Source organism: Mirounga angustirostris, unplaced genomic scaffold (genome assembly GCF_029215605.1).
Source record: "Mirounga angustirostris isolate CCGP_5_RB_7025 unplaced genomic scaffold, mMirAng1.0.hap1 SCAF_3, whole genome shotgun sequence".
Taxonomy (NCBI): Eukaryota; Metazoa; Chordata; class Mammalia; order Carnivora; family Phocidae; genus Mirounga; species Mirounga angustirostris.
The window spans coordinates 2,329,670-2,354,430 of record NW_026991711.1 but is presented as its reverse complement, the minus strand read 5'-3'; the positions used below and the strand labels follow the sequence as shown (position 1 = coordinate 2,354,430).

The 24,761-nt window shown below is 48.1% G+C and overlaps 1 long non-coding RNA gene across 1 annotated transcript; it reads left to right on the top strand.

The window, feature by feature from the left end:
• Window positions 1–1,169: 1,169 nt before the first annotated feature.
• On the top strand, window positions 1,170–23,327 carry LOC135363806 (uncharacterized). The gene is made up of 3 exons (XR_010409874.1): window positions 1,170–1,294; window positions 13,970–14,173; window positions 21,944–23,327. It is a non-coding gene; the product is annotated as an uncharacterized LOC135363806 (long non-coding RNA).
• The last annotated feature ends 1,434 nt before the right edge of the window (window positions 23,328–24,761 follow it).

Sequence of the window (24,761 nt, the reverse complement as noted above, 5' to 3'; positions counted from 1 at the left end):
GGTGGTGGAGGAACAGGACAGGTGTAGGCAGGTGAAGGAGGGGAGAGTAGTGACGGGTGGGAAACAGTGAGGTCTGCTTGTTAGGGTCTCTGTATTCCTTTGTCTTCAGAGATATAGACACTCCTTTCTTCAGGGTATAAGGAGGGCACCTCCCATATGAGGGTCTTATGACCTGTTTCAGGAGACAACGGTGAGGTGTGTAGAGGTCAGAGTGACCTTCCTGTCGTGGCCATTTTCTCAAACTCCTACAGCTTAGTTAGTCAATATGCCACGGTGATCTATTTTAGAGTAACTTGTTCTGAGCCCCATCATTCTCCCATCTGAAACTTCCCAAGAAGGTTCATGTCCAGAGTAGATCATCCCATACCCATTGACACTGTCTCAAGGTCCTTGGCATTTGAACGGAAACAAATAGAAACTACGGTTAAAAGTTAGAACAAACCACAGAGTCAGTTTCTGAGGCCAGTGGGCAGTCATTGGAGACTTCTAGACTTTGGGCTCCAAACATCTCCAGATGGAGATGGCAATCTGACCTCTTTTCCTGGTTTGCAGTTTTTCAACGTCTCTGGTGATGTCATCAAGAGTTCCGGTGAACTTTCTGAGCAGCCCACACAGCCACCGTGGGAAAGTTGTCCAAACGTGAGCTGTTGCAGTGGTTCCTCTGAAGATTTTATCGAGTTTTCCAGCTTCCCCCACCAGGCTTCGGGAAAAGGACAGTTTTAATTTTTAGTCGTTCCAAGACAGAGGGTGGGAGAAAAATCGGAAACGTGGGTGCGGAGAGTGGTAGTGAGGTACTGGAGGAAGCTAGAATTCAGGATCCAGTCCAGCTGTACTGAGATGTAGTTGACATATAACACTGTGTAAGTCCAAGGCACACAGCGGAGTGATTTTATATATGTGTATGGTCCAGTTTACAGAGATGTAACAAAACCTTGAAGAGAACGAATAGGACTCGCATTTAAATGCCCAAGAAGATGTGCTATAGTTTTCCAATGGAACATCATTTTTCTCTCCTGAGTCACCACCATTATAAACTTTTGTCAACCCGAATAAAGAGGTAAACTGAGGCAAGCTCCACCGACCAGACCCTGAGCTCATTCGGGAACAGCGGAGGGATTGCAGCTGGGGAGACGGGCGCTGTAGCGAGCGGCCAGGAGCCCGTGGAAGGCCCGGGACGGCTGCACGCACGGGCGGGAGTGCAAAGAGGGGGCGTCCAGCCTGAGTCCCAGCAGTGAGTGAGTTCCCTGGCTTGAGGATGGAGACCGACCCATGGCGGGCACGCGTTGGTCAGGGGGTAAGTGCGGTTTTCTCTAAGTCCGGCGTTTTCAGGAAATCAGTCTGTCGGCTCTCAGGCTTTGTTTTCCTGAGGTGCAGGCGTGAGATTCCCCATTCCATACGTTCTGGTTTCGCTCTACACTGAAGCTCTTTCATGGTTTCGTGGGAGGAATGGTCAAAGCAGAAGAGATGTTCAGCCTTGCCTCGGTTAAATTCAAATAGATGAAATAAAGTTCATTAACATACATACTTCAGAAATGGAAGGCTTCATGGGCAGTCCCTGAGAATTTGTCAATACCCTGCTATCCACAGTGTCCTATAATGCTGTCCAGTTTTCCCACTTTGGTGGAAGTTCTGGGATAACAGGGAACAAGTTTCAGACATTATCTAAAATGTTGATTGGCCACTGTCTTTAATTTGAATCTAGCATCTTCCAAGCCAGTGGCTTTCAATGGGGGATACACACCAGACTTACCAATGGAGTTATTTTCTGCATTAGTGGATAGGATCACATGATTTTTCTTCTTTAGCCTGTTTATGGGACAGACCATATTAATAGATTTTTTCATGTCAAACCAGCCTTGCACACCTGGAATAAATCCCACTTGCCCATGGTATATAGTTCTTTTTATACATTGTTAGATTTGTTTGCCAACAAGTTTGGGGGAATTTGTGCATCCACATTCATGAGAAAATATTGGTCCATAGTTTTCCTTTCTTGTAATGTCTTTGTCTGGCTTTGGCGTTATGGTGATGCTAATCTTATAGAATGGATTCTATTCTCTGGAAGAGATTGTGCAGAAATGCTATCATTTCTTTCTTAAATTTTTTTTTTTAAAGATTTTATTTATTTATTTGAGAGAGAGAGAATGAGAGAGAGAGAACACATTAGAGGGGATAGGGTCAGAGGACGAAGCAGACCCCCTGCAGAGCAGGGAGCCCGATGCGGGACTCGATCCAGGGACTCCAGGATCATGACCTGAGCCGAAGGCAGTTGCTTAACCAACTGAGCCACCCAGGCGCCCCTCTTTCTTAAATTTTGATAGAATTCGTCAGTGAAATCATTTGGGCCTGGTGCTTTCTTCTGTGGAAGGTTATTGATTTCCGATTCACTCTTACCATGGCCCGTTGACAAAGTAAAATAACACTCTTGCTGCAACTATGTAGACAATCAGGCCAAACCTAATGAGACCAACCTTATTTTGTGATTAGAAGTAATCTTTGACATTATTATGATCACAAGGAAGATGTAGGGAAAGATTCAGAAAGACTTTGAAATGGGGAAAATATAAAAGCAGGATTAGTGGATGCCTGTCTAGTTCACCAACCAGGTTATCCCACTGTTTTTGGCTTTGAGCTATTCTACAACTCTGTGATTGATTTATTTATTTTTAAAAAAGATTTATTTATTTATTTGAGAGAGAGAGAGAGAGTAAGCATGAGCAGGAGGGGCAGAAGGAGAGGGAAAGAGAGAATCTCAAGCAGACTTCATGCTGAGCACAGAGCCAGATGTGGGGATTGATACCAGGACCCTGAGATCAGAACCTGAGCCGAAACCAAGGGTTGGACGCTTAACTGACTGTGCCCCTACAACTCTGTAATTTATATAGAAAACTGAGAGACTACAGATAAATTTTATTTGTAGAAATGCAAATTCTGTTAGGTGGAGTGCAGTTGATTATTACCCTATAGATATTGGTTGGTTTTGCCAGTTTTGCATCAATATTCCTTTACTACTATAAATGTGTAGTACTTTAAATTTTTGTTAAATTCTTCTTTAAATTTTTCTTCAACATCTTACTGGTTCCCTCATTAATTAGTGAGTTAAATAGACTATTTGACATGTGTTCATTTTATACTCTATATGAGAGTACTGATTTTACTTTTAAAAAATTGTCCTTTAACAAACATAATAGGATTTCTTCCCAGAAAATGCACATTGGCAGCAAATATCACCTGCAGTTTGGGGGTTTATGCCCCTGTAAGCCCACCAGTGAAACCCTACATATTCTCAAATGGCAGGCTGAGATGTCTTGGTCTAATGCACCATAAGGATTATATTTTGTCACCTGTGAAGCTGGGTTTAATGGCAGGAGGGACAGTTTACACATGTGAGTATCCCTGGCACAAAGGCTGGTGCAGAGTATGCATTCAGCATCGACAGGACAGCTTTGTTGGCAGGGCAGAGGAGCTTTGGCTCACGGTTGGATAGTGGAGATCCACGGCAGAGTTGGAGGTCAGAGCACGTGTGCTTGTTAAAGAGGCTTGATGAACGTCAGGCGTCAGGCAGGAGGCGGGATTCCAGTGGAGCCAAGGGAGTCTTGTTGACAGCATCCTACTCTGCATTTCTGGGTGGTCTCAACTCAAGTTTCCCTGTTACTCGGAGAGGTGGGGGAAACTGGGTTATGCTACGGACACAGTGTCAGGAAGGGATTTTTAATGGAGTTAAAGACCCTGTACAAAATCCAATGAAAACTTCAAAAATCACCTACCAAATTATCTTTAAGAATCTTGATTTTCAGTGTAGCCTCAGGATATAAGGTAACAGTAATAAGTAATACTGTGTATCAAGGAGTGCCTTGGAAAGGACCCAGGTTGAAACATCAGATGACCTAATTCTGTTGTTGGCCCTGAACTTGAGCAGCTTCAGGTGGGTCCTGTGGCGTTCTGTGTCTTTACGGACGTGGAGGGGTGCCTGCTCCACCCTTCTTGTGGGCTTGTGAGGATCAAGTGGGATAATATGTGTATTTAAATATCTTAAATATTGTGGAAATAAACTCTACCCAAATGAGAAAAACAAAGGCTGATTATTCAGAGCGGGCTCTATAGCAGGGTGTTGGCCATCATCCCTTGCATTTGGGGGAGACTGAAGGCAGGCCGGCGGGGGGAGCTTACAGTGGACACAGGGACAGCTCTAGTGTGCCCTGATGGGGCCAGGCACTGGCCTGGGGCGCTGGAGTAGTAACCAGGAGCGGCAGTCCCATGTGATTGGTTAGGGGTCATAGTTGGCTTTCTCTGGTTGGTCCTGAGTCGGAATCAGGGACACAAGTGAGGGAAGCTGTCAGTTAATGATCCAGCCCTGGACATTTGGGGCTGATGGCTCCAGAAGTTATTACTCACCCTCCTGGAGGGTCACTAGAGATGGCCATCTGGTGACGGCAGGTCTGACTCACAGCAGGCTGGCTTCCTGGGTTGTTTATTGTAGATAAGGGGCCGGTTTCCCAGGCAGGCTGCTGCAGGTTGTGGGTCAAAGTTCTATTTTTATATATGTTCTGGCTGTTGTCCATTTGTAGCTTCGGTTTCTCTCTGTGTATGAAAGACCTCAGATTCTGAAAGTGACTGAGCTGATTCATGAGACTGACATTCAGTATTTCTTAAGAGAGTACTCCTAAAGAAAACCCCAGAATATTGTTTGAACTAAGTGGACATGTTCCCAGAAACTGCCTGGAGAAGGGCGACAACTGGAAGTATTTAAAGGCTTCCCTTTAATCCACTGCCCGGAAAGCTGAATTGGGTTACCCATGAAGTTCTCTGCCCAGCCCCTTGCTCAGAGCAGGTGGACGGGGGAGGGGAAGCAGCTGACAGGAATTGATATCCCCAAGGGGCTCATTACCTAATTTTTATATCCAGAATCACAGAATTGGAAGGGGCTTGAAAAGTCACTTGTCTAGCCCTTGCCCTGCAAGAGCATTAGTAAATTGTTTTTGAAAAAGTTCAGCTGTGACTAGGACACAGTAATCTTCCTTGGAAGCCGATAGTGGGGTTCAAGATTCCAGAAGAGTCGAGTGGAATGCAGCCATGAAGAAAGGAGACAAGAAGCCGTGCCTGGCGGAACTAGCAGCTTCAGCCGAGAAGACAGGGCTGAGTGCACACAGGGCTGCCTGGAACCATCACTACCTGCCCAACAGGCTGGTGCAGTTGGTGCAGCTAGTGGCCTCTTGCCAGCAGACGTGGCCGCTTCTCTGACTTGGCAAGCATCACAACTGCATGTATTCAGAAACCTCTTGGCTAAAAGATTTCATGGCTATCTTCTGAGTCTTCACTTTCTTAGAAGCAGGCATTTCCACGTGCTTTCTAAATAAACTTAAAAAAAGTCTTAAACTTACATAAAATTGCAAGTTAAGGTACATACAACAAAACATGTTTCTTGAACTGTTTAGATACCGCATCACCCCCAAATATTTCAGTATGTATTTTTTTGCAAACAATGGCTTCCTCCTAACCAACTATAAAATATCTACCAAAATCAAGAAAACAACGTGGGTGCATTAAACATTATGTAATGATACATCCCGTAAGATTACCACTATCTAATCTTTAGATCCCTGTAGCATTAACCCTTACCCCCAAATTTAGCAAGATGATGGATAAAAATTAATAGAATCAAATACATAGCTTTTTTGTAATAACCAACTATAAGATGTGATAAAAAATATTCTTCATGTTATAGCAAAAACTGTCCTAAAAAAGGAAATAACCCTAACACACCCAACAGAAAATATGCAAAAGATGTCTGGTTTCAGGAAAATAGAACAAAGTTAGGTATTTCCTCTTAACCACCCAGAAACGGCCCCAGATGAATGCAAAGCTGAAAGGAAAACAAGAAACAGAAACGCAGAGTCTGTTGCATAAACATGAAGACATTTGCCACCCTCACCCTTCAAGCAGGAGGGAGTGCTGTTGAAGGCAGGGAAGGTCCCCTGGAGCTTAGGGAGTTTGAGCATGTGGCTAAAAAATAAAGAGGGACATTGCAGAACAACTTTGATCGTACCATTAAGTTTATATGTTTAAAAAAAAAAACCCACACAGAATGACACGACATAGTTTAACCACAATTTAAGTGTTTTCTGTGGGAACACATGCGTGTGAATCAAGCATGAAAGATCTGAAGAGACCATGCCTAGTCGATGAGAGCAGGGATGGGAGGTGGGGGTGTTCAGGGCAATGCTAGCTTTGTCTAGGATGCTTCAGTGTGTTTTGGAAGTGCTTTAAAATGCACTTGTATTGCTTATATAATTAAAATTTGATGAAAAAGCTAACTTAAAATGTTTCTGGATTCTTTCTTCTGTTGTCAAACAAAAGAGATTGGACCAGGCCAAATTCTTTTCCTCTTCCATGTCTCCAACTGACTTCAACTTGCAGAAATGTCATTAAAGATGGTCTGAAAATATTAGATAACTCTGAGAGAGAGAGAGAAAATAACCCTCTTGTTATTGGGATGTCATGACTCCATCCATATCCACATACAAAACAATCCATGGCTCAGATAAAGGCGAGACACAGGCTGGATGCCAAGGAACTTTGATAAAAGCGGAAGAATAAAAGCTCGTTTGGGCTTCCTCACAGCATGGCAGCTGGGTTCCCAGTGAGCCATGTCGGAACACATGATGCTCTTATGGCATCATCTAGTCTCAGGGGCCCCACAACCTCCGCTCAGCCACTCTGAAGGTCAAGACTGTCACAAAGTCTGCTCAGAATCCAGTCGTGGAACGTGCTGGCGTGATTAAAGGAGTGTCAAGGTCACATAGGTTGAGGGAAAAAAAGCGTGTGCTGTGAGAGACATTGTTGTGATCATGTTTGGAAATTGTAGCCTGGGACTGTGCTACATGCAAAAGCATTTGAAACGCTTGCAAACACCTGTGCTTCCCAGGAAACAAGAGACACTGGATCATCTGCTGGGAAACGAGTCACGAAACACGGGCCTTTCAACAGACATTAGTAGTTTGCTAGCTCGGTAGACAGGATCACCCAGGATGGTGTTTATCTGTCCAATTATCTATCTATCATCTATCTATCTATCTATCTATCATCTATCTATCTATCTATCTATCTATCTATCTATCTATCTATCTATCCATCTATCTATCTATCCATCTATCTATCTATTTGAGAGAACACAGGTGGGGGGGAGGGGATGGGGGAGGAGCAGAGGGAGAGGGAGAGAGAGAATCTTGAGCAGGCTTCATATCCAGTGCGGAGCCCAACACGGGGCTCGATCCCAGGACCCTGAGATCATGACCTGAGCCAAAACCAAGAGTCGGATGCCTAACCAACTGAGCCACCCATGTGCTCCTAGATATCTTTTATGTTAGTAATAAGGGTCTCCCAGCTACTTTTAATATTTTAACATTAAATTAATTTTAAAATTAATATTAATGTTTCAATATCGTACATTGATTGGATGTAAATGTAAGTGAAGTGTAACTAAAAGTTTCTCTTTCTTTCTTTCTTTCTTTCTTTCTTTCTTTCTTTCTTTCTTTCTTTCTTTCTTTTCTTTTTCCTCTTTTTTTTACTTCAGGCTGTAATGTGAGCTAACTTACCTCAGAACTATGCTTCTCAGTCCTGAAACAGGCCTGGAAAGAAGGGACAATCGCTGGTCACTATCCATGGAGTTTGGCCCCGATTGCATGTGAATGAAGATGCAGATCCATTTCCATTTCTTAAAGAAATTTGGTGCCATTAACTGAAATAGGAAGTCATAAAAAAGAGCTGTTTGGGATGTGTTACATACCCATTGTGACTCAGCCTCATTCCCAGTAACCCCTTTCTCCCCTGCTTTGCAGCGATGGGGTTGGAGGTCTGAACCACATCTGCAGATGTGTCGACATCTTGTTGGATTCTCCCAACCAGGGAGGGGCTGGAAGGCAGGAGGAGGGGAGAGGGGCTTGCTTCTGGTTTCTTTCAGGACCTCCTTAGGTGAACAGGTGCAGCTCCAGCATCCTTCTGCTGTCCCAGCCCCGATGGCATGTCAAATGTCCCTTCATGCTACCAGGCTGCTGGGGCACCACCTCCCTCTCTTGGATCCCCTGGTCCTAGGCGTGGCAGTTGCTTCTTGCAATTACTACTCTTACCTTCTCCTTATTCAACTTTCCATCCTCCATCACCTGCGTAACCAGTTCCCTGAACTGAAACTTGGTGCGGTTTCTGCTTGCCTGACTGGACGCATTGACTGGGCTAACGGGCCATCTGTTAGAATTTAGGTTCTGCGGGGTTCAAGGCTTTTCTGTTTTGCTCACTCTCTTCTGGAGAGAAGCACCACGGGAAGTACTTGTCAGTGTTCATGTGATGAGCCAATCTGGACAGACAGGCCCAGGAAGGAAGCAGAAATTATAGTGATTGAGCTTGGGAAAGACCCGAGGTCTAGGAATATAGATTTAAGAGCTGTCTGCACAATCGTGAGCTGTCAGCACAGGAAGGAAAGAGGAGGAATGTGGTTTGGGAAGAGTCGAACATGAGCCAGACTGTTTTATTTGCCTGGAGAGAGAGATGAAACTCAAAATGGAACAAAACCAAATAAAAGAAGTCATCAGTTATAGTTCAGTAAATTCTCCCCCCTCAGTTTTACAAAATGTGTAGAAAAGCTGTGAGGTTGTAAGGACAGTTTGGTTGCATTTCTGCAGTTGGGACCGTCCCGAGCCGTTCATCTTGCTGTGGCCCCGAGAGTTCAGAACAATCGAGAAACGCTGCAGAGAGGTGCCAGCCCTTGTCGTTTAGAATCTGGATTTGGTGTCTTGAAGAGTAAAGAAAAGACCACATTCCAAAGCCCGCATCAGATGTGGTTACTGCACCTGTTGCTGAATCCTACAGCTCGTGATGACGTGTGAAGGCAACGCGCTCCAAGCGCACAGAGGCCTCCGGGCCAGACACACTCAGGGGGGCGACTGCTGGTTCCTGCTGCGCTCTCCCCCTACCCCCCGGGTCAGGGGGTCAGGGTCGCTTCCCCCCGCGCCACTGCCTCTGTTTGTCCAGCTGCTTCTCTGCGGGGCCCTTCATTTTCTTTGACGAGTGCTTCTCAACCCCACTCGGGGGCCAGCTCCTTCCTTGCGCTGCCCTCCCAACAGATGGCTTTCCCATTCCGGGCCCCACACGGCGTTTCTCTGGGTCCTAGTGTGTTTGGAGTCCTCTTGGGCTCTGAGGTGTTGAGCCCGCACACTGCGATGCAGTCTGTATGCCTGTGTCCCGCGTTTCCCTGATGGCACCATTGTCCCCACCGCCGGCGTGTCGCGGCCATCCCCTGGCGCACAAGCCCAGCGCAGGTGGGGTGCCAGGCTCGGCTGCGATCAGCTGTTGGCACGGCCACTCTGTGCTGCCCCCACACCTCCCCTACTCTTTCCAGGACAAACCTCCCTGTGTTCTTGGTCAAGGGCTCCGTGGGCGCATCCCCTTTGGGAAATCGAGTTGTGCTGGTGTGATTGGGAACAGTCCGCGGGCCCCGCGTGCAGAGAAGCCCTATATCCAGCCAGACAGGTGGAGGCCTTCTTCCGTGTCTGGCTCCCAGGCCACAGGGCTGACCAGGATTTCTCTCGCTCGGCACATGCCGGGAGGACAGTGGAGGGCTGGGGTGTGTGATCGGTCACATAACGTGACCGATGGGCACGGTCGTTAGTGCAGGACATAAGCTCTTCCCGTCGTTGTGGGGTGGAAAATGAGCTGATCCCACACCTCCGAGGACGGCTTTCAGGACGCAACCGTAGCCTCAAAAGGATTTCTAAAGCCCCCTCAATCAATACTGCTGTGAACATTGAGGTCCTTTTGCAGATGCAGCTCCTAAATCCTTTGCTCCTTGTCCCCCTCCGTGCCCCCACACAAATGGCAACTATGGTCAAAAGGCAAAGTCCTGCTCATGAATAAAGCAACTGATTTTGGCATCTGAAAAGTAACAGAAATCAGAACTCCACAATGAGTCATTGAATAGACCAAATGAATTTAAATCAATCATCTTGACAGTAGGCTTAATTTTCGAAGAGGGTGTAATTTTACAACTGTTGATTGCTCAGTTTTTAAAATTCTGTGTGTCGGTTTTAACCCCGGAGTGAGCACAAAATGTTCTGGGCTTCCTCCCCAGACGGGCATCTTGTGCTTTGGGAAGGGCCTGCGGGGAATCCTCCCGGGCTCAGCGCATCCTCCCTCAGACTCCTGGGCTGCTTCCCAGGCCAGGGCCCGCCGTGTGCCACCCGCCCGGGGAGTGTCTGAGCGCCTGTGTGTCCCCACCAGGCCTCCGCACCAGGCGTGCCTTGCTCAGAATTGGCTACATTGTGCCTAAGTCATAATTTTCTTGCAACGAAGACTCACTTCTCAAATACTGGCTCCATGACGGGAATGACCAGTTAGGTAGCTACTCCGAGTATAAACGCGGTTGCTGTCCGGATTCATTCTCGTGCTTTTAAAATAGATTTGTTCGCCATTAGCAGTTCTTTCTCTGATGTGCGTCTCTCTGCCGAATGACGAAGCCCTCAGTGATGGCACTTCATGCCCGTGATGCCAGGCGCTGGCCCTGTCGGGAAGGGTGGAGCGGTTCTTCCTCGAGGCACTCCCAGCTGTGCCCAGTGATGTGCGAAGGGGCCCCCTGCCCCCAGGGAGCCCCCTCTGTTGGGCTCATGCGCCTCAGGCCCAGCTGTCCCTGATCCTGGTCTGCACCAGTGACCTCGAAACCCACCCGACGAGACACCCTGTCACATGTCATGCTTATTTTAGAACCTCGGCTCCCCTTACAGGGTCCTGCCCTGTCAGATGCCCTCGCTATAGTCATGACGGGCATGACGGAAGAGCACCCATGGCCCAAGCACCTAGATTTCCCTGCAGTTCTTACTTTTTACTAAAACCAGTGCGGGGGCAAGTGCTTTGCTTGAGAGGGTTAGCCCCCAGCAGGCCTGACTGGAGCCTGGCTCCACATGCCGGCCTCAGCCGGAGGGGCAGCCGAGTGCATGGCCGGAGAGCGCCAAGGGTCAAGGGTAGCTGCCTTTTGCCCCCCACCTCCACCCAGGCTCATCCCCAGCTGGGGACCCCCACTCAGCCTTTGCCCCCCACCTCCACCCCAGCTGGGGACCCCCACTCAGCCTTGCCTTCCCCGATCCCCGAAGGGACTTGGGAGAGGGCTCCTGGCCGGTTCTCTGCCACACTGTCTTTGCTGTGATCTGGCTGTGGCCACAAACAGAGGACGCCTGGGGCCGCCAGAAGCCAGATGAGGCAGGAAGGGTCCTTCCCCAGAGTCTTCGGAGGGCGGGAGGCCCTGTCAACACTTTGATTTTAGACTTTTGGCCCCTGGAACTGCGAGGGGGTACATTTCGGCTGTGTTAAGTCCTCCAGCGTGGCAGCCAGAACCAGAGCCAGAGACAATGACCTCCAGAACCTACAGGCTTGCTGAACTCTTCCAGCCGATGGGGACACACATGCACATCACGGGGCCCTCGGCCTACCCCCGCTCCCCTCAGAAAGGGTGGCTCTGCGGAGGGTTCTGGGCTGGCTGGCAACACTCGGCTCCCGTGCCAGGGTCCTCGTTAACCAGTCTGCGAGGGTTCTATGCTCACAGGACCACCGGGGACATGAAACTGCCTTCCCTGTGAATAGTGAGTCACACTAGAGTCACAAGTTTTGCGGAAGTTATGATATCTGAGTCCAAAATATTCGGAAGTTTATAAGTGCACTCTTGGAGTTGATTTAGAGTTTTTTCCACTGTAAGAATCTAGATCCAGTACTATGTCATTAGTAAACTAGAGGTGGTTTATTCTGGAAGGGAAAAGAAAAAAGACTCAGGCAGAACAACTGTTTTTCCGGCAAGTGTTTCCAAACCCCCCCTTGCCCTGAGCAGGTGGGAAGCCAGACGCCCCCTGAAGTGGGCAGGAAGGGAAGGGGCTCTGCCGAAAGGGAGGTGCTTAGGGTAGAGAGACGAGCCAATCGGCAGGCAACAGTCCACTGTCCAGAAATGAGTTTCATGAAGTTTTAAAATGATTTAACCCCCGAGCTTTGTTAACGTCAGGGGCATCTTTATTTGATTGAAACATTAATGAAAGATTCCACACGTGTTTATATTTGGTTACAAAATCACTTGTGTGGGCGTTTGCTCCATTCCTCTCATTAATAAGCTTGCCTTTGTTTACCCCTCTGTCCGTCCCACTCCCTCTCAAGAACGGAACCTGGAGTGTCCCTCTCTCCTGGAGTAGCCTCTCTCCTGGACTATCCCTCTCTCCTGGAGTATCCTCTCCTGTTAATTAGCCCTCCCCTGGATTATTCTCTCTGTACCTCCAGCTCCTAGCACAGTACTGGCAGAATAGGAGTTGTACAGAAAACACCTGTTAAATTGAACTAAATAAATATCAAAAAATCTAAACGTAACTTATGATTTTTAAAAAGTAGGTAATCAAATAGTGAGGAACTGATTGAGGAATATGAAAGGATCAGGATAAAAATGATTAAAGATGCTAAATTGTTCTATGGGGACACGAAAAAGTAGACTCCATAAAGGACAAGATAGATTTAAGAAAGAATTTACTGCATAAATTATATTTAAAAACAAACAACAGGGCGCCTGGGTGGCTCAGTTGGTTAAGCAACTGCCTTCGGCTCAGGTCAGGATCCTGGAGTCCCGGGATCGAGTCCCACATGGGGCTCCCTGCTCAGCGGGGAGCCTGCTTCTCCCTCTGACCCTCCCCCCTCTCATGTACTCTCTCTCTCTCTCTCAAATAAATAAATAAAATCTTAAAAAAAAAAAGCAAACAACAGACTAGAAGGATAAAGACCAATTAAAAAATGAGCAAAGGACATGGACAGATTATACACAAAAAAATATACAGAAAATAAATGCCCAGTAAGCCTACTGAAAAAAAGTTTATTCTTACAAATAACCAAATTCATGAAATGAAAACATTTTATCTCCCCCAATGAAATTGGTAATATCAGGTAGTTACTCACACTTATTATTTGCAAGGGTGGGATTTACACATCAGTGGGTGTATGCATCAACATACCCTTTTTGGAGAACAATTTGGCAATGCTGTAATGAAGCCTTTGATCATAATTTCTATTTCTAGGAACTTATTCTAAGGAGTTATCAATAATGTTTACATAGATTTATCAAGTATTATTTTAACATGATTATTTAAATTAGTAAAAAGTTAGAAATAACCTATATCTCCAACCATAAAAGATTTTTAAACTAAATGATGGTACATCCAGAAGATGGAACAGTTACCGATTTTAGAAAATCTATATTTTAGGGGCACCTGGGTGGCTCAGTTGTTAAGCGTCTGCCTTCAGCTCAGGTCATGATCCCAGGGTCCTGGGATCGAGTCCCACATCGGGCTCCCTGCTCAGCGGGAAGCCTGCTTCTCCCTCTCCCACTCCCCCTGCTTGTGTTCCTGTTCTTGCTGTCTCTCTCTGTCATATAAATAAATAAAATCTTTAAAAAAAAAAAAGAAAAGAAAATCTATATTTTAGTCACTCCACAAATATATTTATTGATATGGGAACAGTCATAATAATCATTAAATAATAAAAGGCAGACTACACATCTGTGTAGGATGTGTAGCAGGATCCTATTTTTTATATTAAAAAATTCTGTACATCTAAGCCCAGGCCAAGACTCACAGTCTGTATCTTTTTTTTTTTTTTTAAAGATTTTATTTATTTACTTGACAGAGAGAGACACAGCAAGAGAGGGAACACAAGCAGGGGGAGTGGGAGAGGGAGAAGCAGGCTTCCCGCGGAGCAGGGAGCCCGATGCGGGGCTCGATCCCAGGACCCTGGGATCATGACCCGAGCCGAAGGCAGACGCCCAACGACTGAGCCAGCCAGGCGCCCCGAGCTTTGCCATTTTGAATAGTTCTGAACAAGGACGCTGTTCTTTGCGTAAGTTGTGCAGATGAGCTGTTTGCCTCAAAGTCTAACATGATTATCTCTCCACTACTTACCTCTCCAGAAGAGAGTCTCTCCACCATTTCTGCCAGATCGTTTTCCGTCGCGGGGAGTCCTGGGCACTGCGGGATATTGTGCGGCTCCCCTGGCTTCTCCCCGCTGGATGCTGTTAGCATCCCGAGACTAGTTTGACAGCCAAGGATGTCTCCAGACATTGCCGGATGTTGCCCCAGCTTGAGACCACGGCTCTAGAAGAAGCACCACTTCTGTAAGTAACGGAGCAGAGGTATCCATTTCTCCGCCTGATGTGCATTCCATTTTCCAAAATCGGCCCTCATTTTATAATATTTCTATCCATACACAAATTTGTGGCACATGAAATGTCACATACTTAGCACTGGATGGAGAGGCCCATAACCTCCCTGACTGTGGATTAGTCAGATAAAATTCCAGCCTATGATGACAAAATGAGGTTACGATTCTTTACTTAAGGTATTCAGAATGCAAGATTTTTCTGGCAAAAGTTTTCTTGCAAATTCAAGAACTCAAGAACATCCTATGGCCAGTGTTTTTATAAAGCTCAAACATCTATTCTCGGTTTTAACTTGAAATGCAGCTGAAACGGTGTTCCTTCTCTTGATTTAACAAGAGTGATCGAAGGCCCACAGGTGAGGCGCGACAGACAAGGCCTTGCTCTGTGTCAGCTGGGGTCTCTCGGGTGCACGGCGCCGAGTGGACGGACACAGGAGGCCTCGAGAGATGTCAGGGTACCGTCCCTGTTCAGTGAAGCCCCTCTCTTTTTAATTTCTTCTCCACCCAATAAACTTCTTCATGTGAACATGTACATAAAGGGTTTTACAAAAGCAAACTGCCCACGCTCAAAGACTTGCTCTGAGCTTAGTTTCCACCTGGAAATGTGCTCCTTTACAGCGTTCCCATTTCCTCTGGCTCCCACTTTATTGTTGTCACTGCCGGGCGGGTCCCCACCTGGACCGCACCCCTGCGTGGTCGGCGGGGCTCCTCCCCGAGCTGCCTCCCAAGGCTCCTCCTTGCAGCTCCTGGACAGGCCAGCAGGCTCGAGGGCTTGCAGTTTGACATGGTCCACTTGGCTCCAAAGCAGATGGAGTTTCCAGGGTTCTCTGCGACCCGGGGAGGTCAGGGCGCGTTTCTTGCCAGGGCCTAGTAGTGTTTATCTTGGTGTGATTGGAAATGGAAGAGAAATCGAGGGCAGCCCTGTTACCCGGCGTGACGCCGGAGAACACTGCAGCCGGATAGAATTTTCCGCAGGCCTATCTGCTTCTGGAATTCCTTAGGGACACTTTGTGAGGAAAACGACAACTTACGAGCTGGTATTGACGGCACTATTAAGTGATGAATCATATTCACACTCGCACCTTGGCATCTTCAGAGAGGAAAAGAGCATATAAAAGAACCAACAACTTGGAGGGCAGATTCCTGACCTCAGCTGGGAGTGGGGAGTGTTCACATCACACTGGTTGGTGCGGTGAGGACATCTGGATGGGGGTCTTGGGTGAAGGGTCAGCAGGAGCTCTTTGTACTTTTGTGCAGCTTTTCTATAATTGAAATTGCTTCAGAACCAAAGTTAAAATAGTCTTGGAACAAAGTGAAGACTTGGCGTGTGGGGGGGTCGTGCAGGAGAGACGGCGGAGCGTTGGCCTGGCACCCCTGGGCTCACGTCTCGCTCCACAGCTCATAGCTGTGGGCCTTTGGGCCCGTTCCTGACCCCTGGGAGACCCTCTTCTCCCCCATCTGTAAAGTAGGGATCACATTAGCGCTTCCCATAGGGGTCATAACTCACGTGATAACTCATGCCACAGCTTCGTTCAGCGGTTAACGCACAAAACACTCAATAGGCGGTGACCGTAACGGACAGTGACTAGTGTCCTGGGGTGTCCATAGCACAGGGCCACATGCTGGGCGGCTCACAACGACACAAATGTATTGCCTCACCGTCTGGAGGTCCGAAGCCCAAGGTCAAGGTTCTGGTCACGTTGCTTCCGTCCACAGCCTCCCTCCCAGCCTCTGGTGCTGCTGGCCTCCCTCCGCGTTCCGTGGCTTCTGCTGCGCCACCCCGTCCCTGCCTTCACCTTCATGCAGTGTTCTCCCCATGTGGCACCCATGTCCAATGTCCCTGTTTTCTAGGGCCCCAGTCACAGCGGGTTAGGCCCAGCCTGATCTAGCATGCCTTCATCTTAACTAGTTACATCGGCACCACCCCTGTTTCCAGATAAGCTCATGTTCCCAGGTCCTGGGGATCAGGACTTTAGTTTACAGGTTGGGGGACACAATTCATTCAGGACAACAGTGTGACTATGAGCAGCCCCCGAGAGAAAACCCATCTTGCTCTGCGGGTCGGTGACTCCAAGCTGTTCTTGGATGGACGACACTTGGCCATTATTTGTTTGATTTCATAACATTTCACAAAGCACTCAAACAGGGCGGTTCGACCTTTCAACACTAATTAAAATTATTTGTATTTCAGAGCATTTGCGACACTTACCCCAGGTACCCAGGGATAGGAAACACTCTAGCTCACCATAAAGTCCCACGACATGTCACTGGCCTCAGAATAGGTTTGTATCCCTCAACGAGAAGGCAAACGTGAATATTATGGTCAAATGGGTTCCTTCAGGCTCTCTCGTTGGAGAGGTTTGCTTCTGTCTCATTTAGAGCAAGAATAAACTCTAGGTGGGGTCTGAAGAGTGAGGGTAGCCGCTGGGATTCTGTGATCTGGAGGGTGCCGTGCTCCTGGTGCAGAGGGCTCTGGGCAGCGACATCCCCGTGCAGAGAGACCAGAGGCCTGGGTTCTCCAGGGCTGATTGAGTGTGTCTGGTTTGGCCGAGAGCTGGGAGCATTGCCCGGCCTGAAGCACAGCCTCCTGGGCCCACACCTGCCTGTTTGCACACCCCCCAGGGCGGATACAGAGCCAGCCTCCAAATGAGAAGGTGCAGGGGAGACTGACTCCCCAGATGCACTTACCTGAAGGGGGAGGTCTAAGCCGGTGGTTCTGAGCCCCGCCTGGAAGCCTGTATGCGCAGGTATGTGTGCGTGAGCACTTACGCATTGTTATGACCTTTTAATTCAAGGTCACCAACAAAGACCCTTCCCTACCTATTTCTCTTCACTAGCCTGTTGACAATCCCTGACATTTTTGCCCAGAGTAATTTCTTCCCTGGGTTAAACTCTCCCTATGTTCCTGGAAAGCATTGCTCAGCTACCCCTCATCAGGCACTTACTGAGGTCTTGTTAATGCAGAACAGTTTGGGGACACTGGGTGTGACAGAGTTGGTTGAATCACGGGCCCTGCTTTTTAATTGATGTATAATCTCCTAAAGGAAGTTACTTGAAAGACTGAATGCAAAGAAGAATTACAGTAAATTGCATAGAAGAGGAAGGAGCCCTGTGTAACAAAAGTTTAATCTTCGGATATCTACACATTAACTAGATTTCTACTTTAATTCCTTTGTAGTCAGAGAACATACTCTTATAAGAATTAAATCTTTTGAAATTCATTGAGAATTGTTTTATGTCCCAGCATGTGGTCCATCTTGGAGAACATTCCATGCGTACTTTAAATAAATGTGTATTTTGCAGTTATTGGGTGTAGGGTTCTATACCAATTAGATCAAGGTGGCTAATAGTGTCATTCAGATCTTCCGTGTCCTCGCCGGTTAGTGGTCTAATTGGTCCACCAATTATCGAGAGAGGGATGTTAAAATCTACAAGTACAAAAGTGAATTTGTCTACTTCTCTTAATTCCGCCAATGTGTGTTTCATGTATTTGGAACTAACGCTGTCACACTTTTTGCACCCCCGGTCAGGGGCGTACTGGGACTCGGGATGGGCGAGGCGGGAATGTCAGAGAGAGTGTAGAGGTGCACATCTGCTCATCAAATTACATACTTAACTGTGGTATATATATGCAAATTATACACCAGTAAAACTGACCAAATATGTATATGTCTGAATGAATACAAGCCTTGTGTTTATCACATTTGGGAACTAAAACGAACCAGTAGCTATAATACTTTTAGCTAATGTCATTAAGGAAGTGAAAAAGTTTTTAATATGACTGAGTTATTCAAATAAATAAATATAGACGGACAATTAAATCTTCCAGTACGTACATAAGATGCCCCCCCCCCCCCCCCCCCGCCCAACCCAGCCCAGAGCATGCTCTCTACTCTCCATCCTAGCGTCTCCATTTCCTGGGCACCCAATTCATACCTCATCTCCTTTCCTACTTCTCCACGTCCAACCAACAGCTTAGTCCTGGAAACGTTGTTCCCTGAAAAGCCATGCAGGGTACTGCTGACTCTCTACCACCCCTCTTGGCTTCCGGTCTAAACTTGGCTCAAGTCCCCATGGGACCTGAAGAGACCACGTGACCAAGAGGAGATATGCCATTCTTGGGAAGAACTGTGTGGTTTTCCCCATTTATATGGACAGAAATCCAGGACTATGGGTGGGGATGGCTATTCAGGGTGTGGGACAATGGTGGAAGGAACATAACCCTGGATCAGGTTCAATTTGTGGCTATGGCCCACTAAGTGAGATTGTGTGTGTTTTAGTTTGAGAGGTCAGCAAGGGCTTGTGTGACTGGTTGGCTAAGATGTGACCGTTCCAACGGTGGCCCATACTTAATGAAATCAAAATGCCAGAACAGGCTTGGTGTGCTCTAGACGGTATCTAATGGCTTAGGGACACTGGAGTGTTAGGGTGGATTTATCGTGTAAGACCTGCTCACCCTGCAAGGGTCCAGAGGGCTCCCCTTTCACCATGACTGGCAGAAATTAATCTGTGGGGGGTGCCCAGTCAACTGGAGAGCCCTGTGATCATTCTTCTCTGAAGGCCAGACCTCATAGTGGGAAATAAAACGCAGTGGGAATAATTGGATTCTGGGAGGCAAGGGACAGGTGGGGGCACTCAACCACCAAAGGCAGGGTGGGCGTGGTCACCAGAATGCATAGCAGAGTCAATCAAAGCAGAAATCAGAATAGTCTGACATGCAGAGACCCATGGTGTTGGCTGATCACAGCATTCCCAGAGGTGAAACAGATGGAAAGCTGACTAACCCCCTCCTTGATCTGTATGAGGAGAATAGTTCTAGATTGAGCAAACGGTTCTAGATTGAGCTAACAGTTCTAGATCAAGTGACCAGTTCTATATTGAATGAACAGATGGGAAGCCAAATAAATCCCTTCTTGATCTGTATGAGCAGAACAGTTCTAGAGTGAGCAAACAGTTCTAGATTGAGTGAACCATTCTAGATCGAGTGAACAGTTCTAGATCAAGTGAACAGTTCTATATTGAGTGAACAGATGGGAAGCCGACTAAACCCCTCCTTGATCTGTATGAGCAGAACAGTTGTAGATCGAGTGAACAGCTCTAGATCGAGTGAACAGTTCTAGATTGAGTGAATAGTTCTAGATCGAGTGATTAGATCATGTGAACAGTTCTAGATCAAGTGAACAAAAAGTCTAACTTGATTCATAAAAACAGAGTCATGGTCCCTCGATCACTTCCCAGATTGAGCCAGTCCACAGAACCCCTTGAGTGAAGGAACACTGGGTCCCTTTCTGGTATATGCTGAGAATGTATACTGTTACCCTTTCTCCTGGCCTTCCCCCAGGGCCACTGTGTGCTGGGGAAAAGAAATAGTCAGATGTATTGGGGTCTCCTGGCTCTGAACTGACACTGGTTCCAGGAGATCCCAGACCTCACTGAAGCCACCTATCAGAGAAGGGCTCAGGAAGTCGGTGGTCAGCAGAGTTTCAGCTCAGCTCCCTCTCATAGTGGGTCCATTGGTGTCCCCCACCCTGTCGTGTGACTCTGGCCCTGGTCCCAGCTGTATAACTGCCACAAAGCCAGCCACCGCGGAGCCTGAAGCTGGGTGTTGCCTGCACACCACCAGGCAGACCACCAGGCACACGCCAGGGGTAGAAGGTAGTCCTGGGGCTGCAACGTTTGTGAGGAGGGTAAGCATAGGGACCTGCTGCTGCTGAGTTTGGCTTGCAGCCGGAAGTTCAGCTCTGAGCATTTGTCCGGGCTTTGGTTCCACCTGGTCTTGCTAATCTTGGCACCAGCCACCGAGGCCACATGCAGTGGGTGCTCTCAGCAGCTCTGTGGCCCAGGCCGTGGTGAGGCCGCTCTGTCCTCAGTGCCCTGGCTGTCACAGCTGCTACCCCTGCTGTCACGGCTTTGGCTCAATACTCTTTGTGCATGTTTTAGGATTTGTCACCAAGTTCCAGTCCACCCTTGGTTAAGTCAGGTCATTGTAGAACATTTGGTGATCTTCCTCTGCTATTTGTTGACAAAGATTCTGAGGCTGTGACCTCGCTTGGACTCCACGTTCCCTGTTTACTGGCTGCCCTCGTCTTTGCGTGGGGCACCGCCTCGTATTCTTGGTCGCGTTTCTGTGACAGTGACTCACCCCGTCCTGAACCCCTCCTGTGCTGGCACAGGACTGAGAGCGAATCATGTTCGCAAGCACCATCTCCGCGCCTTGAAAGGAATAAACTAGTTCTACCTGAAAGGCAGCAAGTTTAATAGTTTATTTAATATTTCTTGTTCCCTAAAATGGAAGCCATCGCATTTTATCTCTTTCCTTATCCTAGGCACACTTTCCCAATCATCTGGAAATAGTTATGTAAGTTTGTCTGAAATCCAACATGTAGTTAACGTTTGGGGGTCAGATCTCCAAGATGCTCTCGATCTTGTGTCAAAACGATAGAGCGTAGGATCAACTCTTGTATTATGATAAATTGAGAACTGGAGAAGTAGTAACTCGTCTAAGATTACATAAAACATGATGTAAGACCATTAATTTTTGAAGTACTCAGTTTACATAGGAAATAAAGACAGATGCATTGTGAGTAAAGCAAGCTCTGCATGGGCACAGGGTGCGCGGGTCTCATCCATCAGGACACACCCAGCTCTTAGCGCAGTGCCTGCCACATGGTAGGTGCTTAGGGAAAATTTGTTAGAGTGTTCCTAATAAACAGACAAGAGAGAAACAGCTCAGTCACTGCCTCGGTTGCTTTTGCTCATGGAAGTGTTGACTCTGTAAAATAGAAGATCATATGTTGTCCACAAGGAAATGTCAATTCATTGTCATAACTTGGTTATATAAATAGAAATATGAGGTGAGAAAATGCAAAGTATAGCAAGATGAATCTGGAGCTCTTTGTATATATCTTCTCTACTTTGCTATTTAAGATATGAGCTTCTAAAAAGTCTTGTTTTATCTTTTTGCTGGGAATAGAATTTAAACCTCAAAATACAGATGAAGGAGGGGGAATCTGAGCTCATTTTCCACACAAGATCCTCTAGGGATTGAAGGGGAAGGACAGAGTTCAGGGGCTTGGGGGTGCACGTGTGCACGTGTGTGAAGTGGGGTGCGGCGTGTGTGTGCGTGTGTACATGAGCATGTGTGGAATGGGGGTGTCGGGGTGTGTGCGTGTGCATGCATGGGTCCGTGTGCACGTGTATGTGCCTGTGTGCACGTGTGTGAAGTGGGGTGCGGCGTGTGTGTGCACATGTGTGTGTGTGTGTACATGAGCATGTGTGGAATGGGGGTGCCGGGGTGTGTGCGTGTGCATGCATGGGTTCGTGTGCATGTGTATGTGCCTGTGTGCACGTGTGTGGGGAGTAGGGGAACCGGGCTACACTGGAGCATGTATGTGTGTGCACATGAGCCTTCATGATGTATAATAGGTGTACACGTGCATATGTAGTAGGGGCTGGGGATGTGGGCACATGCATGTACGTGTTGGGGTAGGGGTGCTGGGTGTGTGTATGTGTGCGTGGAGAGGCTGAGCTCGTGGCGAACAGTAAAGGACGCTGAGCGGGAGGCCCAGAGCTGGGGCAGGGAGGGGGCAGCACGGGAGGCCCCACTCTCCAGTTCTAAGCACACGGTTGGCATACCTGCGCGAGGCGGGCTCGGGCACCTGTTTCCAGAACTGGGTGAGAATTTCGTTACTCTCCGGTGCCCTCTGGTGTTTCCCTTTTCTTCCAGACTTGGAGTTCACCCCCCTAGAAAAGGCCTGCCCTCTGGAGGGGCCACCGTGCGTGGTGCGGCCGTGCCGGGAGGAGCGTCCTCTACGCAGACCCTGCCGCCTGCAGATGGAAGACGCACGGGGAGCAGGGGGCTCACTTTCCACCTCCCGACCTGGGGTCGCCACAGCTGTTCACTAGCTAGCTGGTCCTGCTTGACCACATGGGTCACCTACCAGGCCACAGTTTTGTCCTCTTAAGTAAGGGTGGCCTGAGCCCCCACGGCTCAGTTCTAGAAACACCTGACTCTTCTCCTCAGCGTTTCTACTCCTGTGATGAGCCCCAAACCAGCCTCCTGGAGAGAACCAGGGATGACGGTCAGCAGCTGCCGGAGAGCCTGGTCCCCAGCGACCAGGGCCCTGTCCCTGCCTGCAGGGATGCCCTTAAAGACCAGGCCCTGGTCCTGTCCACTCTGGCCATGAACAAGGTCACCAGGGCTGGCCCCTGGGGTCAGAGGAGCGGGCGCCCTGGTTTCCATGGCACTGGCTTGCAGTGGCCCAATTCCTCCTCACATGTGTGTGTGGTTCCTCTGCACACACGCATGCACACACTCACAAGGTACACGCACACACACGTGCACACACACCCAGGCACCAACATCTCCCCTGGGTCGTGCCCCAGGATGAAGGAAAAGCCAGAATCCAGATGTTGGGAGAACATCCAGCCTGTGTCAGGGCCCGTTGAGAAGGGGTGGTGCAGGACAGCCCGGCTCTACCCCAGAGCTCCGCCCGTCGGGCCTGCGGCAGTCAACGCTGCATCTTCTTGGGAGCCCCTGTTTTGGACTGAGCATGACTAATGCAGGAGCGGACCTGGAGGAGAGTGGAGCGCAGCCTCAGGCTCTGCTCACACCACAGCCTCCTGGGCAACTGTGCATCGTGCTCCCGCGAGGGACACGGAGGGTTTTGGTCCCTGAGCACCCGGAGGCTGAACTGAGAACGAGGTACAGAGATGCCCTGAAACACAGCTGGGGGTGCTGTGGGTCTGCCCACTTACCAGGTGCAGTTGTTACAGCCTCGTTTTCACGTTTTCTGCGGGACTTGACTGCCCTTTGTACCCCCCCGGGAGCAAACACGAGCGTCAGCCCGCAGCCGCCAGCCGAAGGTCACGGATTCTACCCTGCACTTACCGCTGATGGTCAACAGGGGGTGTTAATCAACAGCTTTATCCTGTTCTGCTAGGTGGTAACTGCACAACTCAGAAGATCTCAAATTTCAACTTATTTATTAAACATAAATATCTAGTGTACTCCTTGAATCTTAGAGTACTTTTATCACTTTGTTAAATTTCACTTGTTTCCTTTAGCCTCAAAACAAATTTTCCTGAATGTCTACAAAGAGACTTTAAAAGATAGCAATATATATATATTTATTAATTTTTAAAAGATTATTTATTTATTTATTTGACACAGAGAGACACGGCGAGAGAGGGAACACAAGCAGGGGGAGTGGGAGAGGGAGAAGCAGGCTCCCCGCCGAGCAGGGAGCCCGACGCGGGGCTCGATCCCAGGACCCCGGGATTATGACCTGAGCCGAAGGCAGACGCTCAACGACTGAGCCACCCAGGTGCAGGCGCCCCAATATATATATATATATTTAGAGATTTTATTTTTTTTATTTATTTGAGAGAGAGTGCACACAAGTAGGGGGGAGGGAGAAGGAGGGCGAGGGAGAGAATCCTCAAGCAGACTCCCCGCTGAGCATGGAGCCGGCTGGACTTGGGGCTCCATCTCACAACCCGAGATCATGACCTGAGCCCAAACCAAGAGCTGGATGTTTAACGGACGGAACCCCCAGGTGCCCCGATAGTGATAGATTTTTAAGTCAACTTTTAAATTGAAGAGTAGCCTAGGTTCACAAATCATAAATGTGCTGCTGGACGACTTTTTACAATGGTAACATGTCTGTGGGACAACCGTCTGGGGCAAGATCTAGAATATTCCCAGAAGATTCCCTCATCCCCTTTCCAGAGTAAGTACTCCCTTGACCTGTTTCATCGTAGGTTGGTTTTGCTGTTTTCACGGTTTCTATTATTCAGTTATATGATGTGTCTGGATTCTCTGGCTGGAGACTATGTTCCTGAGATGGTCCGTGTTCTGAGAGGCTCAATATCACATGGGCAGTGTGTCACTGCAGTAAACTGTCCCCCTGTCAATGTGTAGCGCATTCATTCATCCAACTCTTGCCCACAGGCATTTGGGCTGCTCCCGGGCGGATCTGTCACGAGTCATGCAGTTTTGAGCATCCTTGTACGTGTCTTTCGGCGCGCAGGTGTATGCATTTCTGATGGATGCGTATTCAGAAGCAGAATTGCTGGGTCATAGGGTGCACGCATGTTAAACTTTAGGAAATACTGCCAAACAGGTTTCTGGAAAGTTGTAGCAATTTACACTCAGCTGGCCGAATAGGAGAGTTTCCATTGCTTTCCATCCTCCCCTCATGTGATTTAATATCATAAACTTATTCCTCAGTTTTCAAGGGTTTTGCCGAACAGTATGACGTTAGGTGGGTAGTAGGGGAAGAGGAGTGAAGGTCTAAGACCTGTGCTCAGTACAGGAGCTCACATATGGATGTAGCACACAGGCTGTCCTAACGGAAATCTTCAGATGTTTCTCAAGTGAGGGAGTCTCTTCATGATCGATGAAGGGTGCTGTGGGTGGACCTCTTGATTCTCGCACATATTAAGCCCACAGTACTTTACTATTTTTTAAAGATGTTATTTATTTATTTGACAGAGAGAGACACAGCGAGAGAGGGAACACAAGCAGGGAGAGTGGGAGAGGG